Consider the following 25,680-nt stretch of genomic DNA (forward strand, 5'->3'; position numbering starts at 1 on the left):
CCTTCATTCCTTCTTTTATTTCTACTAACCCAATGAGTCCACTTTATGCTGCCCATACACTCACAGTTGTGGGACTGTCTATAGAGCATGGTTGACCTACCCAGGGCCACATCATTAAAGACCACTAATTCTTCCTCTCCCAGAAGCTGTCAACCATCCGCAGCTCCTCAGTTAGGGATTATGGGCCCTTTCCCACCCTGGCTGGAATGCCGACTGGCCTGATCTTGTGTGTGTCTTGCGCAGACATCCACAGCTGCTCTGAGTCTATGAGGGCAGTGGTCCTATCACTGCCAGAAGACACTTTTCTGCTCCTATCCTCCTCAGCTGCTGGTTATTACAATCTTTCCAGTCCTTCTTCTTATGTGCTTTGGAACAATACAGATTTATTTGTGAATAACATTTTATGTTCTCTTTTTCTCATGCTTCCTTACCTCTTCCTTCTGACTATCTTATTTAGTTTCTTTCATTGCCTTTGCTTTGTTTCTCCAGTAAAAAAAAAAAAAAAAAAAAAAAAAAAAAAAAAAAAAAAAAAAAAAAAAATCTAAAAAAAAAAATGTAAGAGAAAACTCTTGTTCCACAGTTGTGTGGTTTCAGCCAACTGGATAGTGCCTGCTGAAAAGGCATGAAGGCTCCTTAGGTAGATCCAGTGTCCTCTGCTGATCTCTTCCTGTTCTTTCTCCACACAAACTTGTCCTTGGACCACACAGTTGGTCTTTGATCCTATTCTCTTCTCTGTATATTAGAATGCCTTACTATTTTCTTTTCAGTGCCCATGTATGGCATTTATAGACTTGGACACATTGGCCAAATAAACCTGTGATGTATCCTGTGTATCAGATTTTAGAAATGTGGCTTTCGGCAGAAGGTTTGCTGTTCATTGCCCTTCATATTTTTAGGTTGGGAACTCCAGTACTTAATCTTGCAGAAGAATGTTTGTGATCCTGGAAGCTGTTGTGGTTTTCTTCCTGTCTGGCATGGTGATCTGGCTATGTGCTTGTTGATGAAGTTACTGAGAGTTGCAGAAAGGCTGATGTCACCTCCCATGATTAACCATGTGTTCACGGTTACCTACTGTGTTCACAGTGTCCCTAAGAACATCTTCCTGTGAGAGGGCTCCAGGCCCCACACTGACAGGAAGTGTTGACATTAGAAATTGACAACAATCCCATCGCTGTCTTGCACAGTTTAGAGGCAAATATCTGTTTCCTTTCATGTAAGATGAGAGTTATCATAATGTTACTGGAATTTTTATGATAAAAGCTGCGTTCCAGCAGCCTCCAGGATACCAGTTAAAGAGATAAAAAATAGTGAAAAACTGAGAAAGTTCCATGCTGCCTCTTCAGGAAAGGAAGCAATAGATAAAGATGTCCAGGAACTCAAAGATGTCCAGGAACTCCCCAAGTCCATTTCTAGGTTAGGGAACGGATGTTTGATTGTAAGTAGAGGACAAGAGATATGTATAATTAGGCAGTCCTGGTCAAGCTGTCTTCTTCCCAGCATTGACTGCCATGGTCCAGCTCAGGTCTGCCCTGGGAGGCTTTGGGAGGAGCTGTTGTATACTTGGTGGCCCTGAATAGCTAAGGGCACACTCTCCTGGGTAATTCTTGTCATTTGGGTGTGGGAACTGTCTGTCCTTCAAGGTTTTTCACCTTCTGGAATCCAGGGTGAGTTAGGAAGAAAAGGTTAAGGAAGAGAATTTATCTCTGTGCCTTTTGTCAGAGTACAGGCACACAATGAAGGCGCAGGTTCCAGGTTGTCATCTGCCTCATCCCTGTCCCATGAGCCCAAGTGAAGAGTCTTTGCTTCATAGCAAAGGCAGTCTACAGGACTAAGTGTCTGCAGGAGAAACACTTCTTTAAAATGATGTTTTCCAGCACCCAAACGTAGGGCTTTTTATTCTATACACCATTGTATAAAATGCAAAAATGACATTAACAGCGTTGCTCGAGTAACCCCATGGAGTTTATTCAGAGCTGACTCTGCCTCGTATCGATTCTCAATTATAACACATTTAGCATGAATGAACCTGCCGGCGTTCTCAAACAATGCAGTGCCGGGCTGGCAGCTCTGCCCTTGTCTCACTGCCCAGCACATGAGGGCTTCTTTTGTTTGTTCTGTTTAAAATACAGCTCTCCGCCTCGCCCTCCCATGGTACAACCTCTTGTGAGGCCTGCAAATGTGAGTTTCACAAAAGCTACTGCATCCTCTGCCCCCTTTCTCACTTGTTACTGTTTTTTTTTTTTCTTTTATCTTTCTTATCACTCTCAAGTACCGAATGCTCTCCTCTCTGCTCCAAGCAGTAACAACTTACTGCTTGTCATGCTTTTCCAGTTTGGCCTTTGTTCTTCATTATTTAGATGGGCTTGTATTTTCATATACACGGTGGTTCTCACTGAATTAACCATCTCTTCTTGCCCATCAGTGTGAGAGATGTCTTTACAACTGAATTGTTATGCATTCTTTGGCCTTTTGTGCATACTGTTAATTGAACCCTTCTGGTTACGTATGCATATATGTATGTATGTATATATGTATGTATGTATGTATGTATGTATGTATGTGTGGTGTGTGCATGTGGTGTATGTGGACTGTGTGTCCCTATCTGATGGAAGGAGTTCCTGTCATTGAGTGTGGGAGGGGGCAGGACTTAGGTTATCTCCATTGATGTCACACTAGCTGACTGGCTGTCCTCAGGGTATATGGGTGCTCTGTATAATATGTTCTCATAGACAGTAGGCTAGGTGCATCAGTATTCAGGTCACTCAGTTGCTTGGATTCTCCATAACACTGGTGAAGTTTTTATGAGCGTTCGAGTCCCTTTTCTGGTTAATGGACACATCTTGTTATGTGGCAGACCCATTTCTTTGAGGGACAGGAAGAACTAATACTTATATATTCTTAGCAATAACTTTGCCCCTAGAAAGCAAGAAGAAAAGGCAGTGATCCATAGATGGTTTCATCTCATTAGACCCAAGCCTTCATAAAATTCAAGAGAAATAAATGTCCTTATATGCACGATCATGTAAACACACCTTGGGGATATTCTTTGACCAGTGTTAAGAACGCTGTCTTATGAATTTCACTTTTTATCTCCCCATCCCTATTTTCTTCAGGTCTGTGTCTGGCACAGTGTAAGGCTCAGGAGATTCAAGGTAGCCATCAAATGGCAGGGACAGAGAGCAGAGAGATAATTTAATCTGATTAGACCGTAAAGTACTTACAGCTTCAGAGACCTACACTGTGGGGCTGCCTTGGGTGCAGGAAAGTTTTTTTTATGAAACTGTGATGTTTAAACTGGTGATTAGCAGCCCAGAGGAAGATGTGACTCATCTAAGGGCAGTCTGAAGTTCATGCACACGCTTCCATCCTGACCTGAGTTTCATGGAGGTGCTGTGAACGTACTTTGGCATTGGATCTCATTCTGGCCTTTGGGATGGCTATTTCATGAACAGTTTGATCAAATGTCTTGATCATCAGCTGTGCTAAAACCTAAGCCCTGGCATGATGATGTTCAGAGGAAGGGCCCCGGATGGAAATCAGTTACAAGGGTGAAGCCTTCATGATTACTGCCTTCATGACCAGAGGCTGGTATACCCCCTTTCTACCATTTAGGACACAGCAATAGGGCAATAGCCTGCCACCTAGAAGAGGGCTCTCGTCAGAACTTGACCATGATGACAGTCTTATTTCTAGTTTCCGTTGTGTTGCTGTGAAAAAATATTCTGACCAAAGCAACATGGATGAGCATAGGATTTATTTGGCTTACAGCTCAGGTCACAGTTGCTCTTTGAGTGGGAACCCAAGTATGAATAGAGAAACAGGAGAATCATTGCCTACTTTGTTGTTCAGCACCCCACACCTAGCTAGTTTTCAATACAACTTAAGACCATCTGTGTAGGGGTAGCGCTGCCCACAGGGGGCTGGGCCCTTTTACACCAAGTAATAATCAGTATAGTGTCGCCTTCACACCCACAGGCCAGTCTGGTCTGGGAAATCCCTTAACTGAGACTTCCTCCTCTGGTGGCTCTAGGCTGCGACAGTTAAATCTGACTTCAGCCTCAAGAAGTCACCCTGTCTAAAGTACTTGGTTATAGTAGCCCAGAAGGATGAGAACAAAGACTTCTGCTTTGAGGATAAGAAACATCTTGAACGTTATCCTTCCATTATGCTCATAAAGTAGTGTTTAATGTCTTACTCTCTCTCTCTTCCTAGAGTAGTTAGAGGATCCGCTTTATCAGTTCTTATAAACCTGGATGGTTTGTCCTTTATAAGCCTACTTTCCTGTATCCACCTTTCCTGATTACCCACATCACTAGGGTTGTTTTTAAAAACCCTATTCTACTGGGTGTTAAAATTGAAGATCTGGGATTTATAGAAACCAGGAGTGGCCAGAGGGAAATGCTGAGCAGAAAGGGAATTCAGTAGTTTTAAGCTTTGGAGCAAAACCCAAGGCTCTCTGAAACAAGCCCCGGCCAGAGGCTGGCTGCTTAGCCGTGAAAGGGAAAGTTTTGCCACTGTTTCCTAATCTACAGACCTCTGTGGATGTGTGGGTTCATCCAGACATGGTACCTGGCAAAAACTGAAGCAAAACTGATTTGCCTCCCCCTCACACATCCTGGATGGGTGCAGTGCTGAGGTGGAGTGGACGGACAAGGCGTTAGGAGGACCAACCCGACCTATACCTGTGATGGGTGTCGTGTATTATCTTGTACACAGAAGAGTTTCTCATCCCCGTGCAGAGAAACATGACAGGGATGGAGAATTCGATTTGTTCAAGATCACACACGACGATGTCTTCATCGCCAGTGCTGTTAACGTCATTACTCTGGCTAATGAGTTTCTGAGCTGTGAGAAATTGTCTGCCAGAAGTTCTCTGTTTAAGGGCATTTTCTGGTTAGATCTGGTTTTGTAAGGTTCTCTAATAAGATTCCAATCATAGAGAAGTTTATAATGCTGGAATAATCAGAAAGTAGAATACGACTCAGCTATTTAAAACAATGAATTCTTGAAATTCTTAGGCAAATGGGTAGAACTGGAGAATGTCATCCTGAGTGAGGTAACCCAGTCATAAAAGAACACACATGGTGTGCACTCACTGATAAGCAGATATTAGCCCAGAAGCTTAGAATACCCAGGAAACAATTCACGTATCAAATGATGCCCTAGAAGAAGGAAGGAGAGGACCCTGGTCCTGGAAAGGCTCAGTGCAACAGTGTAGGGGAATACCAGGATAGGGAAGCAGGAAGGGGTGGATTGGGGAACAGGGAGAGGGAAAGAGGGCTTATGGGACTTTCAGGGAGGGAGGATCCTAGAAAGGGGAAATCATTTGAAATGTAAATAAAGAATATATCAAATAAAAAATTAATAGCAAAAAAAAAAGTTTGGACTAGTGAAATCTTTCTACACCTCATGGAAATCAAACTATAAAAGAAAGGCTTCTGTTTAACACTATAGTCATTAAAATTTTAGGGATGGGGATGGCTCAGTGGGTAATAATGCTTGGTGTACACACTTGAGGGATCAGGAAATCAGAGCCAAAACTCAGGTAAGTAAAAAAGAAAAGTGGGTGTGGTTACATGTACCCGTGACCTCACTGTTATGCGTACATACAAGGTGATGGTTGGGTGTGACCACATCCTCATAAGTATGTACAGGGTGATGATTGGACTCTACAAGATCATTGGGCCTTGTTGGCCAATAGCCTCACTGGCCAACATGGTAGCTCCAGTTTCCATGAGAGACCCTGTCTCAGGGAATAAAGCAGAGAGAACGAGAGAGCAGCGTGCCTGATGTCCTACTCTGGCCTCTGGAAGTGGGCATAGGTACACACACACACACACACACACGCACGCACGCACGCACACACACACACACACACACGCACGCACACGCACGCGCACACACGCACACATGTATTCATGCACCACTCATACATATACCACAGCCGTACAAAAACACATAAATAAAGATGCCTTTGTAGGACACTGTCACCATAAACAGCAATGGAGCAGATGATTGTGGTATTTAGAGTATGTTTATTAATATTGGTAACAGATGAGTACAGGTGAGTATGTTGGCAGTGGTTATAATTTTTATCAGCATGGCGCTGGTGATGGTGGGTGTCTAGACACTGTAGGTAGTTGTTATGTATTGCTGTGGCTGGACGACAGTTTGGCAAATACATAAAGTTATGAAATGTGTGTGCACGTGAGCTCAGCGATTGAGCTTCTTGTGTTGTTCGTCTAGGGAAGTTAGCCGTGAAGAGGCAAACAGGGATACTCACTCAATATTTGTTTTGATAAGAAAAATCTAGATAGGACCTAAATATCCGTTAATGGAAGACATGTTAAATACTGAGAAATGACAGCTGTGGGACGATATCCATGGTGTATTATTAAGTCAGAGCAATTCTGGTAATAGAACTGCATAAATGATGTGAACCCATTAGTGGAAAGATGCTTATAAATGTGTGTGTGTGTGTGTGTGTGTGTGTGTGTGTGTGTGTGTGTGTGTGTGTGTAAGCGTATGAGAGGATATTCAAAAGTTTGTGTCTTTTTCATGTAAGTTATATTTTTGGTTTTGTGTGTGGCCTAAATCTTTAAATATCGAGCGTGTTGAATTTAGCAGATAAAGGTCCTGCCATCAAGCCTGTGACCTGAGCTCAATCCCCAGGGCCCACATGGCAGAGAGAACCTCTGACCTTTACTCATGCAGCATGGAAAACACACACGCATGCACACACACACCACTACACACACATACACACACACACACACACACACACACAGCACTACACATGTACCTTGCATACCCACCCTTATCCCCCATATAAATAAACAAATATATAATTTAAGAAAAAGTCCATAACAGTATTTAAAACATGCTGGTCCCTGATAACCCAGGTATTTGCAGTGTCATATATGCTTTAAATCTTACTTGATTTACACGGTTGAATTGCACATATTAGTGGGCCATAGCTTAATGTAGATTGAGAATCACCCAGGAGACAGACCTCTGGGTCTGTTTCTAGAGGAAAGCAAGGGTTCTTCAATGTAGGCTGCACACAGTCTCATGGGATGGTCCTCTGAGAGAAATAAATAGGAAAAGGGACCAAAGCCAGATGAGTCCCCTTGCGCTCCTTCCGCTGCTTCCTGCTCTGTGACAGTTGGAGCAGGTAGCCTCTAGCTCCCGCCACCACTTGTGGCCACACCCTCCCATGGTACATCCATGTGTCTGCCAACAATGAGCCAAGATACATCCTTCCTATAATACAAGTGTGACCCTATGATACACATGCAAACAACAGGCACAGACCAAGTTGAGGCAATCCCCATTTCCCTCCTTCTGTTTGGCATGTAGGATCTCCTTTCTTGTGGAGTTCATAGGATCTATCACGGCATCATTCCTAACACGGCAGTGGAGAGGACTACACGTTAGCTGACTGGAACATTTATCAAGTTCAGCATCTGTACCATGATGCTGAGTTACTAAAGAGCCTTGAAGTGTGTATCCTATTTCCCAGAAGCGTAAAGTCTAGAATAATTCCAAGGTCGGTGTTACAGAGGAGGTGCAGGGTGGAATTTGTAAGGACCTGCTGCTGGGGACAGCAGGTTAATATCCTACTTTAACACTTTTACCTTGAATGTTTACGCAGATAGGAGAGGAAAATCAGCGCCTCACACTGAAGGAGGAGTTTGGGCACAATGTGTAGCTGCCAGTACTGTTTAGCTGAGTGCTGTTACCACTCCAGGCATTTATTTTTAAAAGGAACCAGCAATTTTCTCCATTGGCGATTCATTAGGCACCCTAAGAACCTGCAATTTGGCTCCGTGGGCTGGACACAGAGGCTTCTGTGTGGAAAGCTGGGGAGAAAGCCAGAGAATGCATTTCCCAGCAGGGAAGGGCACCTATTCTCCTTGCAAATAAAATCCATTCTCAGTCATTCTTCGCCCAAGGTGCTGTTCTCTGGTGTGAGTGTATCTGGCAACAGAGTATTAATTTTTGACCTTAAAGAATCATAACTTGAAGCTGGACAGTGGTGGCACACACCTTTAATCCCAGCACTTGGGAGGCAGAGGCAGGCAGATTTTTGAGTTCAAGGCCAGCCTGATCTACAGAGTGAGTTCCAGGACAGCCAGGGCTACACGGAGAAACCCTGTCTTGAAAAAAACAAACAAACAAACAACTGTCAACCTACTGTGCAAACAATAGCGAGGGAAGCCTTTTAGATGTTATAACTTGAATTCTCATCTCACACCCCATAATTTGAAGTTGTCTTAATCTTCTCAGACTCAAAGAATAAAATGTTTATTTGTAGCCAGTGGAGATTATGTAGGGCTGTTATCCACCAGCCCCCATTCTGAAACTCAGGACAGGCTTAAGGAAAGGACATTAATGGTAAATCTGTAGGCTAGGGATAGGTCTGTAATCTTAGCTAATTGGGAAACTGAGGCAGGAGTATCACCAAGTTCAAGGCCTGTTTGCACTACAGAGAGGGCTCAGAGTCAGCCTTATTGGTACCCTGGCTCAAAATGAACAAAAAGTGTGAAGGGAGCTAGAGATGTCGTCAATGGTGTGTGTGTGGCGGGGAGAAACAAGCTGTGCCCAGTCGGCGGGGTGTTCTCAACATCATTGTAAGAATTGATGATGCAAGGAGACTCTGGACAGACCGTCTCACCCAGGACATATGTGCCACCTTAGAACCTGGAAGAAAGCCTTATATAAAATTCACTTTTACAGAATTAAATCTGTCTTATTCTGAAACCCTATGATGTTGGTTCCTGTCAGTTCGTTTCTGCAGAGAATGAACCACCCCTGTATATCCAGAGAGAGGCGAAGAGTTTTGAAGACAGTTTTGCCAGAGTTCAAGATTCTGAATTTAGAGTGGGGACATTTGCAGAGTCCTCTTTTTCTCCCTCTGGGCCCACGCGTGAATGGGTGGAGGGGTGAGTTACGGTATTGGTTCTGTCTAGTGGACTAGAGTGGAGAGGGAGCTCAAGGCACACAGAAGGGCAGGGTTATAACTGACTGGAGTTTAAAGTGACTGACAAGGTGAAACCCATTTTGAGGCGACTGAGAGTCAGTGAAAAGGGGGTAGGTCTGTGGGCCAGGGGTCTCTGGGGCCAGACTGTCAAAATCGGGACTCCTGGGATACAGACTGACAGGAGATGGTGGCTGGATAGTGGCTTGGAGGAACTGCAGGAAAGGACTGGTGTATGACCTTGGAGGAAAGTACTGGAAGCCAGTGTGATTCTGAGTTCACCTAAGGTCAGAGCCGCTGGCATCTGGGGCATTGAAGGTGCCAACAGCCCCGGCCTTCCCAGAATGAGAGGGGGTGGGTGGGATGAGTCCGACCGTGCATGATTCAAAACTCGGGATTTTTATATAAGAGGAAGGGAGGAATGTGGTGTGGATGTGCCAACAGAATGCAGTGAAGACACCCACTCCACTCTACAGCCCAGGGACTAGGGGAAAGTCACTGCCCAAGAGGGCTTGGCGGGGGTTTACGGGGTGGGCAAGTGTTCTTGGGGAAAGGCCAAGCTTCAGTCAGGGCAGAAAGCGAGGGGAAGTGTTCGGGGAAGGATGTGAGAGGGTAATACCTTGTTGATGACCTTCAGCGTCCCAGAGACCAAAACCCAGGAGATGCAGGCATTGTGGAAGGGCCAGAAATAGGACCAGGGCAAAGAATCCAAGGGACCATGTGGTGAGTGAGGCTGAAGGGTGACCTCATTGTACCTGATGTTGACAGTTAGCAGTGATGGGATCTGCTCACCACACTCCCAGGGCTCCGGGTATGAGAGTATGGGTCAATCCCAAGGCTCTGGGACTCCCACTGGGCTCCTCTTTGGAGGGGCCTTAGATAGTTTATATAGGACTCTAACTACATCCGCAGAGCAGCTGGCTTCAGCGAAGAGTCATGGCATTGTAGGTCAAGGAAGGCTCTCCAGCTTGACTTAGCTCTGTGTTCTGACGTCAACAGCGTCCCTGGGACTGGGCTGGATTTCGATGACTAATCTTGCCTTATTCAGAACCGACCTTGTTTTGCTTCTCCACTCCACACTTGCTAGGCAGTGGGGTGGGGTGGGGGTTGATGAAAATCCTAATGTTTGCCATTCTGAGGTGGGGAGCTAGAGCTGTGGTGCCGCCCCCCCCCCCCGCCTCCCCCCCAGCAATCCAGCAATACCCTAGCTATCTGTGCCAGAGATCACTTCTACCACCCTGACAACTATTCAGCTCCACTGTCTTCTTAGCCCAGGAAAGGTTCCAGAAAAGTACTAAACACCTTCGAGGCATAGTTATCTATGCCTTGAAGACTGATAGTTATCTATTTGGGGAAGAATGATTCCTGTTTCTTCTTTGTGAGTGTTGGATTTAAAACTGAGAAGGATCTCCAGGACAGGTCTTAACATTTCGCCATGGACAGACTCACGCATCTTCTTTATTTGTGTCACATTTTGCTGAGTTCCAAACAGGCTCTAACAAAAATAAATAAATAAATAAAAATAAAATAAAATAAAATAAAATAAAATAAAATAAAATAAAATAAAATAAATAATAATAAAAAAAACAACCAACAATCAGACAAACAACCAATCAGGAAAGATTTCCAAAGAACCTAACTTCTGCTTCCCTTGCTTGGAGCTTTCCTTCCCTCGTCACCCAGAAATGTCACTTCGTGTGAACCATAGTCACCCTTCACTTGTTTCGTCTGTGTTGTGCGTAAGGGGACTTCTCAGGCGTGAGTCACAATTTGTGAAACAGAGTAAAGGAGCAGAGGTGAACATAAAAGTCACTAGGAAAGGACGCCGTTTCTGTTCTGGAAAATGGCAGCTTGTGATAAAGGTTGGGGACTTGGAGCAGAACGGAAATGGTGTTCATGACATCATCAGTCCTAGTGCCCATTTGCACAGCGAGGAAATACCACAGCCACAGTTGGCTTACTGAGCTTTTTCATCCCAGCCGGAACTTTGCACCGACGTTTCTCCCTAGCTGTGGACGCTCCCGGAAGCCCCTAAAAGTCTGGCAGGGCCAGGCCTTTGTCTCACTTGGTGACTTTGCAGAAGTGATCTCTCACTCTCTGGGAAGCTCTAGATGACAAAGCCACAGTGACTGACGCCGTCCTTGACAGTGAATCCAGTGAGTGTTTCTGTGGAGTGAGTTAAATTGTCCGTGTGTTAACTCCTCTGTGTTCCTGTGCCTTTCTGTGGGATGCAGTGTGGTTGTGAGATACACAGGTGTGCGTCTGCCCACCCCGACACACAGAGGAACTCCCCGGCGCTGAGGGTGACCCTGACTCTGGCTTGGGTGGGTTTCACCTGCCCAGACCATTGTCCATTTCGCTGGTGCTTGGTAAAAGGTTTTGCTGTAAGTGGAATTGCTTTCTCCAGCTTTTTGCATTTTCTGTTTCTTAAAGAAAACAATCAAATTTATCTCAGGAAATTATAGAATGATAGTGTGTTCTTTCTTACAATGGCATAAACCTAATCTTCCCCCCTCTGACCTAGTTGAACATTGTTTATCTATAGTTAATGCAGGAGAAAACAAATTTGTCCATCTGTCCATTCTTCCTTCCTTCCCTCCTTCCTTTCCTCCTTCCTTCCCTCCTTCCTTCCTTTTTCCTTCCTTCCTTTTTCCTTCCTTCTCTTCCTCCCTCCCTTCCTCCCTCCCTTTCTCTCTTTTTCCAGAAACATTCCTTACTGCTAAGAAGAAATGAAGGAATGGAAAGACTATTACCATGGGATTCATATTCCTGGTTTTATTGATGTCATTCTGAGCCCAGGCTGCCCCTCAAACTTGTTGCGTAGTGAGGGTGGCTTTCAGCTTTTGATCCTCCCGTGCCCGATGTGCCTCCACACCTGCTTCCTGCTGTGTCTGAGAGGACTGCAGAGCCCTTCCCCTCCTCAGCAGTCTGCCAACAGAACCACACTTCCAGGCCCACACTGCTTAATTAAGAACCTGTGTGCAGCATTTATTAAAGAGCCCCTTGACCTTATTTTCAACAAGTTGTTTTATTCATAACTGGGCCAGTTCTTTTCAAATTAAAAAAAAAAAACTGTCCATATGGCACTCCTGTAGTTACGAGTGTTTGTACTCGGCATTCTAGGAACAAAAATATCGTTTAAAAGTGAACACTGAAATGCCAACATGAGCCTGTTTCTACAGGGTTCAGCTGTTTCCCAAGCTTAAAGTGGGTGGGGATCACACATTAGAATTCTTCAGTGAAGTTGCGGGGTTACTAATGCTTGCCCCTTTTGGTTCAACAAACATGGAAACAGACTCTTCTGGAAGCTTCCTAAGTTAAGTCTGAGAGTTCCAGGCCGCCCTCAATGGGTGCTAGGCTGTTGGCTCTTTGCTGTATCTCTACAGTTTCTGTGGGTGCTACTCTGGTTCCAGTTCCTCCTATATACTTACCCTCTGATTACCTTCCTCTGTTTGACAGCTGGAACATGATTATCTCTCATAGATTCTTTCTGATTTAGTTGAATTTATCTTTTCTGTAAAGCAACAACTTTCTCGGAGCTTGAGATTTAATCAGTATTGTATCGGGACAGCCACTAGCTTCGTTCCTGCCATCTGCTCCAGGCTCCTGTTGCGGTTCGTGTGCCTGCCCATAAGATGATCTCGTCAATCTGTTTTATATTACCATATTTTTATTTCTAGTGTACATCTCATTTATTTTAGATAAATCTCATTATAGGAAGGATTTAAGATGGCTCGTGGTCAGGCGTAACATACAACAATTTACCGGTTAAGAGTGGAGAAGACAAGGCAGCAGTCATATACATAGATAAAGAAGGAAGGTCTTTATTTTTGAAAATATTTGAAACTTGCAAGCTGCCGAGATGGAACTTACCTCTGGGAACATGTACACGAGGCGTGGGGCTTCATGGCTGTGAGGAAGGGGTTTCTGTCATGCTGTGTCCTTAGTATGAGAACAAACCATTCTTCACCCATACTGCCTCAGGCACCTGAACTCACACGCACATACATGTGTGTACACGTAATTCTAATATATCATGTGTGTGTGTGTGCATGTGTGTGCCTGTGTATACTAATCAAAGGTATAGTAATCAAAGCAGCTTGGTGCTGGTTTAAAAATTGATATAATGGACAATGGTATAAGAAGAGAACCTATTCATTTAGGGTCAGGTTGTGTTCTATAAATAGATGACAATAAAATGCAGATCTTTAAGTAACTGATGTTAGGGAAATCAGATATATCCATCTGTAAGAGAAAAAAGTCATGCTCTTATTCCACATATGAAATCTCAAAATACATCAATCAGTTTAATGTTAAGACTTAAGAGTGGCTGGGTGGTGGTGGCACACACCTTTAATCCAGCACTTTAATTAAATTACTTTTAATTAAAGAATCATAACCTGAAGCTGGACAGTGGTGGCGCACACCTGTAATCCCAGCACTTTAGAAGGCAGAGGCAGGCAGATTTCTGAGTTCGAGGCCAGCCTGGTCTACAGAGTGAGTTCCAGGACAGCCAGGACTATACAGAGAAACCCTGTCTTGAGAAAAAAACAAATCCAAACAAACAAACAAAAAAAAACCCCAAAAAACCAAAACAAAACAAAAGACTTGAGAGTGTTATTATATCTATATAAAAATTTCCATGATAATCTTCAATTCTAACATGTTTTTCTATATTTTTCTACAATTTTATCAGAAATGTTTTCCACATAAATCTTCAATTCTATCATAAAATGTTTCTGTCCCATATTTCAATTAATTTAGCAATGTTTTACATGTCTACCACTTTACTCCTTAACTTTCCATAAAAATTGTCAATTTTAACGTGTTTATCTGAAATACTTTCCATGTAAATCTTTAATTCTATCATAAAGTGTTTTTACTTCCCTTTACTTCCCTTTTCAATAAATAAAAAAATTAAAATTTAAAAAAAAAAAAGACTTGAGAGTGAAAATACTAGTGGGCAGCAGGGTGAAGCGCTCGTGCCTAGACAATGACATTTCTGAATTAGGCCCGCAAAGCTTAGGACACACAATCAAGGACGGACAGATGGATTGCATCAGACTAAAAGCTCCTGCACAGCAGGGGGACAGCAGAGATGGCCACCTGCAGGTGGGGGCGGGGATACTTGTAAATGACACGTGCCATAATGGGTTAGTATCCAAGGTACAGAACTCAAGCACTTCAAGAGAGAGAAACACATTTGCTCTTATGGAGATGAAAGATAATATTGGCGAGGCCCCAGAGAAGAGGGAACCCTTGTCCACTGTTGGTGGAAATGTCAGTCAGTCCAGCCACTAAAGGAAAACTGTGGGTGTACGTTTAAAGCTGAAAATCAGTCCAGGGAGCCACTTGTGGTTAGATCCATCCTGAGGATTTGAAGTCAGTGTGTTGCAGACATACTCTCTGTCCACGCCTCCTGCAACACTATTTACAGTATTAAGGAGAATCTACACAAAGTGTCTATTAACTGATGCATAAAGAAAAAATGTGCATATTGTATTTGTGTGTAAGTATACACACACAGCATGGAATACAGTTTGGCTTTGGAAAAAAGGGCATTCTGGTGCAGGAACATGACTGAATTTGGAGGGCATTATAGTGAAACCAGCCAAGTCTGACAGAAACCCTGCAAGTTCTCACAGGAGAAAGCAAAAACTGTGGAAGCCACAGATGCAGAGCAGAGGATGATAACTGCAGGAGGCTGGAGCATGGGGGGCGGGGACGTGGGTTCAAAGGTGCGAAGGTGTAAGTTACAGGGGAGGAGTGAGTGTGACCGCTGGGTGAGGAGTATGCTGGTTCGCCTGTGTATGCAGATGTCCCAGTTGATCTGGTTGTGCTAGTTCATCCCAGGGTGTATGCAGTTGTCACAGCATCATTGCATACACACCACACACACACACACACACACACACGCACGCACGCACGCACGCACGCACGCACGCACGCTCGCAAGCACGCACACACCAGGAGCAGTTATTTGTAAAAGCAGATAAAAGCTTTAAACTTACTTCACTTAATGGTTTTCCTCAGTTCCCAACACGCAAACCAGACAATTGCTAGGCAGCTCACCTGTGCAGAACGTGGACACTGCTCTCGGAGAATGTCCTTGTCATGAAGTGCTGTCACCGGCTAGCAGGCTGTACGTGGCTCGATTAAAATGCAGAGAAATCCACACTGTGGATAGAGTGTCGGGCTCTGAGATGCTGAGGCACGTGGGAGTGAACTTTGGTTGTAGTAGCACAGGCAGAGCCCTTGGGCCGGATGGGTGAGAAGGGAGGGAGGCCTACAGTGCTGCAGGGCCCTGCACCTCCTTTAAGGTGGGCCCGTGACTCCATCCTGGCTCCTCCCATCATATGTTTGTCCATTTACCACATCACACTGAGCCAGGGGTGGAACATGGTCAGTCTAGTCTGTCTGTCTGTCTGTCTGTCTGGTTGAAGTCCAGGGGTGTAACTGGACTTACCTCACTCTTATGCTCCCAAGAATGCTGTTTCCTGGTCCTACCTTTTCTCAGTATTTTATGTATTTATGAATTTTGGAGTTGTTGACTTAGCATATACCATTTTTAGTCATGAAAATATGATTAATTTATTCTCAGAAAATGGATTTGCCGTAAACTGACAGCACCTATCTCTTCCACCCATCTCCTCCCTTGCCCTTATAATAATGTCTTCTCAAAGTTTCTGGCACCCATGGGCAGGTCTGCTGTTTCGCCCACTCTTCTGCCCTGACTCAGAGCTCTCATCTATCCTGCTGGTGGCTACGTGTCAGTGGTAACTCCAGGCTGAATATGCACATGTTCTTGGGCGTGTAGGAGGGTGGCGAGATCAGTTATAGACAGCTGGACTTTGGTGGATTCCTAATCCTCTTCCTGTGTCCCCACTGGCCCTTCAGTCCTTTCTCCTGCATCCCTAGGGACCCCTGAGTGGCATCTACAATGGGAAAACCTCAGAGGTCACTGCCAATTCTCCCCCAATTCTTCTCAAGTGACTTAGAGCATTCTGTAACCACCACAGCCACAGGCTGAGAGGCTCCCCTTGTACTGAGTATGCGAGACTTTGCCCTGGAGCCCTGGGAACTCCATCTGGCAGAAGAGGCGTGTGCATGGCAGAAGGGCGAGAGCAGAGGGGGCAGGAATGCAAGGCTGGCTTCAGCGGGGTGCATCTGACAGGAAGCAGCTCAGCCCACCAATGTTACTACCTTCATGAGATCAAAAAAATGTAGATTTATTGCAAGGTGAGGTCATTTATATATTCAAATTCTTTAAACTCCTAACGGATATCTACACATAGATGATCATTAGAGAATTATTCATAATAGCCAAGATAAGGAAGAAAGCATAAACAGCAACAGATGACAGGTAAGGAAGACACACACATTCAGCCTAATATAAGAAGGAAATCCTGCCACTGAAGCCACCATCCCTTGGCTCTGATGTGGTGACTTGGCCAAGCTTCAGTTTCTTTTGGCCTGTCCCTTGGTCTGGGTCGGCTCCTTCCATCAGTGCCATCTTCCTGGCAAAATGGATCAGCATAAGAAAGAACTTTATACTAACCAAACCAGTCACAAAAGGACAAAAACCATGTAATGCCACTATACGAGGCTTCTGACATAGCTATACAGCAGCGGACATTTCTAATCCTTGCCAGGGATGGGGAGAAATGGGGTCTCACTTTTTCAAAGGGTGTGAAGTTTCTGTTCTGCAAGGTGTGTAGGCTCTCGAGGCCAGGAGAAGAGTGCTGTGCCTATACGTAGCCACGTGGCTTGATTCACTTTAAAGGACAAAGGGACAGATCTCACGTTAAGCGTATGACACCCCCCTCCCCCAAACACACAGAAGGACACAAGGAAAAGTTTGAGGCAGTGGATATGATCTGTACCCTGGTGTAGAACTGTGAGTATGTGTCCAAGTTCATCAAGCTCACACATTAATTATAGACATACATATATATATATATATATACACATATATGTATATACACATATTTATGCATACATCTTAATATTTTGTGCCTTATTAAGCTGGGCATTTAAAAAGGGCAAGTAATAATAATGATGCCTTGCATATGTCTGTTGTTGTATAGCCCTGCATGCCTTTTTCTCTGCGGAGTCGGGGGTTCCATATCATCCTTATTGTCCATACAGGTGGGCTGTGCTGCAGATGGAAGTTGGAACCTCCTCAGGGTCTAACGTAGTTAGGGTTGTACTGCTGTGAAGAGACATTATGACCAAGGCAACTTTTATAAAGGAAAAGATTTAATTGGGGTTGGCTTACAGTTTCAAAGATTCAGTCCATTATCATCATGGCAGGAAGCATGGCAATATACAGGCAAGAATTGGTGCTGGAAGGGCTAAGGGTTCTATATCTTGATACAGAGGCATCCAGGAGGAGGGTCTGATCCGCATTGGGTGGGGCTTAATCATAGGAGCCTCAAAGTCCATCCCCTCAAACCCTCAGTTATATTTCTTCTAACAAGGCTATACCTCCTAATAGCACCACTCCCTGGCCCAAGCATCTTCAAACCACCACAGAAGCTGAGCCTCTACAGTGGCTATTAAATAGCTTCTTTCTTATGTCACTTTCTACTAGTTTGAGGTGTGAAAGCCCAGCCTGCAGTTGCCTGTGTGAACTGGAGATCACAAAGAGACAGAAGGTAAAACTAAGAGAAGATTCCCTAGACACACAGGTTATGGCAGAAGGCAGAACTATTGTGCCCACAAAGGCCATAGCCCTGTTCTTCCACTTGGAACTATTTCCTTCCATTTTTCTGCTTCAAATAAAGTCCGAGTGATTGAATGGATTACCTGGGTTCTAGATTGGCCATCTCTTTTTGGCAGAGGCTAATGAGAGTCCTCAGGGTGAACCACAGGAGGGCCTTGGCAGAGAGTGGTAGCCAATCTATCAAAGGATCGGGAGCCTGTGGGAGCTGCATCCTCTCTACAGGGCTGGGTAGAGTCAGCCTCATGGAAGGAAACAACCTAGACCTAGGGACAGGCCAATGACAAGAAGCCAAAGCTTAGCCAAGGCATCAGAATCAAGTCACCGCATCAGAGCCAAGGGAGGGTGTCTTCGGAACTTTGGAAGCTGGAGCTGCGTTCTCCCTCTACATAGGAGGTAGTCAGGCTAGACCCCAAGGGCAGCTACAGCCATGGCGCAGAACCGCCATGTTTCCTTTACCTTTTGACCAAGCCAGAATAAGGCTTGGACGAGGCCTGAGAAGTAAGTAGGTGCCTGGGCATGTGTGACTGTGCTGGGGCCACACAGGAAGGCAGCTATGTTTATAAATTGTAGGGCAAACTTGCCAAGGCCTTGTGCTGTCTCTTGTAGAGAGAGCAATTAGCCATTTCATTTTTCTCTGTCTTTCCCCTCCTTCCCCCCTCTCTCTTACTGTAATGACTGCAGTGGTGTTCAGAGTGGCCAGCCACATGACCCCAAGAAGCTGCCAGGCAGCAGGGCCACCAGGTGCTCCCAGAGCCACAGTCGAGGAGGTCACGTGCTCCTCCAATTGTCTGTTCTCTCCACTTGCTCCACAGTGAAAAGGATGTTTCTTGTGCATTTCTGAACAAAAACAAAAACAAACTCTTGTCTCCAAGAGGGACATTGGGGTCACATTGTCTCCAAGGTCAGCCTCCAGAGTTCTTAAACTGAGGAGACAGACATGGCCACACTTCAGCTTTCCTTTGCCCACCTAAGTCCCCTTGCTGGGTGGGCTTCCTGAACCCAGGCGGCTTCCTGGACCAGCTTCCTCTGCGGAAGGATTGCTCTGCTTACTGCCGGTCCAAGTTGCCAGGCAGAACGAGCCCTGGTGCCCTCAGAGGGCACAGGGGTTTGTGTCCTCTCTGGCAGCGTTCCCTGCTGCCAGCCTCTGAGAGCTGCCAGCTGGCTCCTTGTGACTCCTGTCCTCAGCACTGAATCCTGTAGAAGCTAACCTCAGCCTTTGAGAAAGCTCCCTGAGCAGAAATCTGTAGCAAGGTGGTGGTGCGGGGAACGGAACTTTGGTTAAGAAGTGGCGGACCCAGGCTGGAGTGAGGGAGGGCTCTGCAGTTAAAAGCATGTCCTTCTGAGGACCCCAGTGAGTTCAGTTCCTAGCACCCAAGTGACTTTGTTAACTCCTCTGTTAACTAAGTGACTTTGGTGGCTTAGACACTCTCCTCTGACCTCATTGGGCACGTGCACAGACCCATATACATACATAATACATACATATACATAAAATACATATAATTGAAATTTTAAGCATCATATTTTAATGTAATACTGTATTAATTCTTTGAGAATGTCATGCAGTGGACTTTGTTCATATTTACCCCTACTTCATTCCGTCCCTAACTTCCCCCCTCTCCTCACCCCTTCTTCTTTTCTCCTGGTCTTTGGTTTTGTAACATGTATGTGCACTGTAACTGCTAAGTCCTTGTGGTGTTATGTGTATGGAAGCCCTTTTAGAGCTGACTACTTGGCTTTGGTTAGCCAACGAGAGAGCTCCTCCCTGGAGAAGACTGATTCTCCACTCTCATCAGTTGCTTGTTGCCTGTAGCTCTTTGTCTAGGGCGGGGCCTCAGCCACCATCACGTTGGCGCTAGGTCATTGGCTGAAAGCTGTGACTGGAGCTCAGCTTGTGTAGGTCGAGGGTTTCAGTTTGAGCCCTCCATGTCCATCTTCCCAACTCACTTTCTTGTGGACCATAGGAAACCACGCTTCTAGGCTCCTTGGGAAAATCACAACTTTATATATATATATATATATATACATATATGTACGTATATATATATATACACCCCACAGTTATCTAGTCTAACTCTCTAATTCTCAAGTCTTAGAACAGCAAGGTCCTTCCAACCCCAGGTAAGGTGAAACCTGATCTTCCCCCCCCACCCCCCAGCCCCGCCACCCCAGCTACTGAACTGAGTGGCCAAGTCAGATAGAGTTAGAGCCAAGCTAGTGAGGTCAGGAAACATCAGAGCCACAGACTTGTTATATTTTTTAAATTTTTAATTATTCGTAGGGACTTAATAATTTAAGTGGTTAATCGACAAAAACAAAAATACAGCTTAGTAGGAAATAATTAGAAATTTGAGATATGTTTTCCTGGAAGAGTTTTGAGATTAGAAATTGTCTATTCAATCAGAATAATTGCATGAAATAAGACAATTTTCTTTGCCACGTGTGATGTCTCTCTCGTATACACATATATCATCCCTGGGTCTTTTAGGAGAAGTAGAGAGTCTAATCATTTTTTCAAGTGATTGATCCAACAAATACAATAGATACTGAAACCTTTATGGAATTCTCTGCTTTAAAAAAAAAACTGACAGTAAGATATTTAAGGCATTTTTTTTTCAAAAACATTTAGCAGTTAAAATGAGAAAAGGAAACATACCTGAATACCAAAACCTAGTTGTGTAGCTGAGGAAGACAGGGATGGATACTCAGGAGGATGAAGGATGGAGCTGGTGCTTTCACAGGGGAAGATGAGAGCTTTGGGCTCTGTCTCACTGAGCCTCTCCTTTCCACATGGGTTTGTTCCCCCATCTCTAAAGGGGATCGTCAAGACCACCCAGGCAAAATGGCTTGTATGTACAGTGTGGTCTGAATTCATCTGGGGCTCCATACATGGAAAGGACCTTGGAGAGGCAAACTTTTGTGAATCTCTCAGTGCCTCTTGGGGATGGATGTTTTCCTGTTGCCTTCACTTTGCAGGGACCATAGGCCTTTAAGGCTGCTGTGATAGACTACCAGAGGCTGGGTAGTTTATGAATAGCAAGAGTTTCCTTCCCACTGTGAGGGAATACACTGAGATCAAAGCACTAACAGATTTTGTTTCCTTGGCTCGTTGGGTGGCTGGCTATATGCCATTGTATGCTTTACCCCTTAGACCTAGGAAAGGGAGTCTATTCGTAATGGCACTAATGTCCCAAGCAGTTGCCGGTAGCCTCAACTTTGAGTACCTGACACTGGGAGTTAGGTTTGAACATGCAGGTTTTGGGATGGAAGGGATACAAATAAGGAATTTATTGGTCACATATAAAGAATCATAAGTAAAGGCTAATAACTCCTTGAAGGCAAGATGGACCCCACAATCAGCTCATTCTATGGAAGACTGACGGGCAGACTTGAAGCTTCAAATCGGGCCTGGGTGCTGGCCCACAGTAGGCATCTTGGTCGTGGGCCTTCTAGAGATGAAGTGGTACTTCTGAGTCCCCAGTCCAAAGGATGACAGTGAGACCCAAGTTTCACTTAGATGCCTTCTTGCTCAGGCCACACTGCCAGCTTCCTGGAGAAGCAGACCCTGTGTTTACCAGTAGCCTTCTACTTGGAGAAATTTAGTTGATAAAACTAGAATCTTGTATACCAAAGTGAACTGCTGAACTTGTTCTGCACACTAAAAAGCAGCTCCGGAGGGTATCTCCGATTGGAGACTCTTCGTGTACATTGCTAAGAGTCCCTAAAGTCACCCACAGAATACCAGTCCATTGTTGGCTGCCTCTGCCCCAGCCATTCACACACAGTGTTTTAGCATAGGGATACATTACCTTAAGAATAGCAATGAGCAAGCGAAGTCCATGTTAATTTAAAACTCTCTGGCTTGTGGGTAATTTTCTAGATGTTCTTAAATAATTAACTTGTGCAGGTAGGGTGCTAAAACTAAGCTGTAAACCTGACCTTCACTGTATCTCTTTCTAAGGTTGTGCCCTCAGGGCATTTGATATGAACCTCAGAGAAGGCAAGCTTTATCTAATTCTCTCCAAGTTCCCTGATATCTCCTCTTACACTAGCATTGACGTCATCCCACGATAACTCCGATGAGCAGAGGGCCCATTTCCAAATAGCACATCAGGTCTTCAACGTGGGAATTTTTGCAAGGGAAATGGTTCCTTGTTATCACCTCCTGGAGACATGGGCAAAATTCTCTCTAGGAAATGCCCTTCATGGATGCTGTAGTCTTCCCTCTCCCAGCACGCTGAGTGCCTACTCTGTGCTCCTAATTCACTGAGGGAAACCAGGATTGTCTGTGCTGAAGGTCTGATGGGAGAAGCAAATGCTATTGGAATGTCCGTGGAGATGGCCCACAGCACTGCCAGTTAGGCTGGAGGTCTGAAGGGAAGGGAGACCATCCTGTGGGAGTGAGCGACAAAGGATCGTGAACTCCTTGGGCTCGCCATGGTCTCCTGCCCCTGTGCCACTGCGTCTGTCGTTCCCCTTGTACCACTTACGCCTGTGCTTGGCTGGCATCCTTCAGTAACTGTGAGTGCACAGAGTGACCGAATGTCCTTATTTGCCTCGTATAGTCCCAAGTCTCTCCTCTTGTAATTATTTATACCCTTTCCCTTTATGCTCAAGAATGCCCCAGTTCAGACAGTTTATCATGTGTTCGCTTATTTGCCAAACACGGTTCTAAGCACTGTACATAAGGTTCTGCAGACTGACCATAGAAACAGTGACTTTAAAAAGTTCAGTTTTCCAGTGAGAAAGAAGATGGAGGTTGAATAATGTACTCTGGGACCCTGGGTCAGTGGTCCCGGCCTTTGAACATAGGCTGCTTCCCCTGGGTCTGCCTATTCCAGCTCCGCTGCTTTGCCTCTGGTGAGATCAGACTTGAGAAACCCGCTTCTTGCCCTGCCATACTCTTCACTCTGGCTGGGCCATTTCCTGTGTGATCCTTCTCCCCTGTATGTACCTGTATTGTGACAAACTGTGAGGATACTAGGGATGCTCCCTTCTCATCCCCCAAGACTGTCCCAGCATCTCACACACGGGTTCAGTGAATCTGATGAACGACTACATCTGCCGAGAGGGTTGTCCGTGTAGGCGTGGGCTTGAAGCAGACGTGCACTTGCAGCCTGTCACTTTACCCCTTTCTAGATGTCTCTGTCCTTGTCTATCCTTCAGATGGTACTGACTAACTTCCCTAGGTCAGCACTGTCCCCAGACCTACCAGACAGGGAGCTGGAACTAAAAAGGGACATCCGTGAAAGAAGTGTATCCCATAATTCTGTGTTGCTCAATCCTCCTGCGACATCACATTCATAGGGAGATTTCTATTTCCTTTCATGTCTCTGAAGCCCTGTTTTATTTTTAGATAGTCCTAGCCCAGAGGGCAACCCAAAGACATTGATATATTTTAAGGGATTTTTACATAAAGTAATGCATATTTTCTTAAAGTATAGCTTTTGCAGCTTGCTGAGAGACTTTGAAAGGGACAAGACAGTTGGGTAATTTGGGAGAGACATAAAGGTGGGGTTTTCTCTGTGTTGATGTATTGCTCCCCCCTTTCTGGAGGAAATATAAAATAAACATATAGTTTATCTTTAGAAATCCTGGGAGAATATAAAAATGACTATACACCCATCAGTCCTGGAGCAACCTGCTTCTGATGAGCATGGAGCTGAGGCCTTCCATGGACTTCTTCAGCTGCCTCAGGTAAACCTTTCCCTGTCGTTCCTGGGAACCGAGAAGGGCCAAGTTCCCCTTTAGCTGGGAGCTTTTGTTACCTCTCTGCCTCAGCTTACCTCATTGTCATAGAGAAGAAGACTATTACATCAACTGTCACCCTTTCCTGTAAGTTAAAAAAAATCCTGATTAGGAAAGTTTTATCGAGATAAAAAGCAAAGTAAAGAGATCGGGAGCCACGTGACCCACCTGCGGCTTTGCCTGCCTGGATTGACTACACACTCACACATCGCTTCCTGAAATGGTCTGGCCCTGTGGAGTTCCTGCTAATGCTTGTCTCTGCTCTGGGATATGTTCCTAGTTTTCTGTGGGAATAGAAAACAGTCTGATAGATGTCTCAGTTCTCTTACACCCAAGGAGTAGCATCCTGGTGTGGTTTGAGCGTGTGCTGTGGGCAGGCATCTCACCTGAAATAAGAGATGCATAGATCAAAGACAGCAATACAGACAAACAAAAATGGCAGGCAGAAGTGATCTTTGCTGGAAGATGGAGGCTCCTTCCTGAGCAACTGTTAGCTCCTGGGGACACTCTGGGACAGGTCATAGAGGTTATAGTAATCATATTTGTTACCATAATGATGACCTCTAGCATTTGGTCATGCTTGTTACATACTATGCAGAGCTTCAAATACTTCCAGTAGAGCTATATAGGCCCATTAGTTCCCATAGCAACCCAGTGAGGAGCAAGAACTTGGGTCTCATGAAGGTAGTGAGAGGTCAGAGCAGGGAAAGGTCACTGAGACCAACTCCTTTAGTTGGGAGACTGCAGGGGCAAGGAGGGCATCTTCAAGTCACATCGCTGGGGCCAGTGGAACTGAGACTTCCCTTTAGAAGCTGGGCATGGTCCCATTGTTCTTTGGCTGCCTCCTGCCTTCTTCTTCACTGCCAGGAGCACCTCCTGACTCTTTCCTGTCTCTGCCTCTGTGAAGTATATGCGCTGCTCTGTCTGTTTTTCTGTCCGTCCATCCATCTGTCCCACTTTCCCCCTCTCTTTTTTTCCATCCCCCTCCCTTTCCCCCTTCCTTGTTTAATTACAACTCTGCAGTGTATTGAACTTTGCCAACATTGAGAGAATATAAACTGTGCAAACAAAACACTTCACAAAGCCGGTGTAAAATTAGGAGAGTCTCTCTCCCCCTTCCTTGAAATTCCCAAAATAAAGTGAATTGTTCCCCTTCCTCTGTACCCACATCATCCAGCTCCTAGCCTCAGACAGTCCCGGTGTGTGAAGAATCACATCCTTCCCGCCACAGAGGGTGCTGCCCACTGTGGGGCTCACTCATGCCCTTCATGCTGTCTTCATTGTGGAAAAGGCCAGTTCAAAGCAGGAAGTCAGAGGAAGGAACCTGGGTGGCAGTCAGAGGCACGAGGACAGATGGGAGTGTGACTGAGATAGAAAGAATGCCTCTGTCCTTCGTTGTATTGTTTTGGTTTTTGTTGTTGTTTTGTTCATTTTGTTTTTGTTTGTTTGTTTTGTTTTATGCCTGCCTCCTGTATGCATGAGTTCTTACCCATTCAATATGTTATAATCAGTCAATCAGTGTTATTGCTTGGAGTAAACTTGGCTGCTGGGGGCCTCTTCCTTGTGGTCCCTGTGTCCTGTTGGAAGCCCTGTTAGTTTCTGCATCCTTTCTTTCCTTCTTGTCCCTGTGAGTCTCCAGATCTCACGTTGTGCTTTCTGCCTGGCTTTTCTTTCTTTGGTAGTCATCACTTTTGTCTTCCTTTTGTGAAAACATGGAATAGTTTATATTACATAGATGTTAGGACAGCCTATGAAAGCCCAGAGGGTTTTAATGGGACCACTGGACCATTAGTGATTTTTTTTTTTAAAGTCAGCCTTCAAAAACATTATTTTTAGAGTGGAGCCTTATTCTGGAAAAGGAATATATGTGTTTCCTATATGTGTTTTATTGATGTTGTGCTTTCTCTGGTTAAATGTCTACACTGATTTCTCTCTTCAAGCTGCATTTTAAAGACAAGAGACGTTAGAAACACTCTTGCTTACTAAAGGTATTTTGTATGAAAGTTAAAGGCGGGAATTCTCAGGTCTGACCTTGCACAGACAGTGGTCACGGGACGGTATGCCCAGCGATGGACATCCCCAGGGCCTGCTCCTGCCCCACCCCTGACTCTCTGAAGCTGACTGCAGCAACCTAACTTTTCTGTCCAGAGCTGGAAATACCTGGTGTCATCTCTGATGCTTGAATCATTGAAGGATTCAAGAGGTTTTGTTGGTTTTTATTTTTGTC

At 45.0% G+C, this 25,680-nt stretch overlaps 1 protein-coding gene across 5 annotated transcripts in view; it reads left to right on the forward strand.

The window, feature by feature from the left end:
* Window positions 1-25,680, forward strand: part of Tmem108 (transmembrane protein 108) — a 285,084-nt gene that overhangs the window by 26,558 nt on the left and 232,846 nt on the right. The window lies entirely within an intron of this gene.

Source organism: Apodemus sylvaticus, chromosome 7 (genome assembly GCF_947179515.1).
Source record: "Apodemus sylvaticus chromosome 7, mApoSyl1.1, whole genome shotgun sequence".
Classification (NCBI taxonomy): domain Eukaryota; kingdom Metazoa; phylum Chordata; class Mammalia; order Rodentia; family Muridae; genus Apodemus; species Apodemus sylvaticus.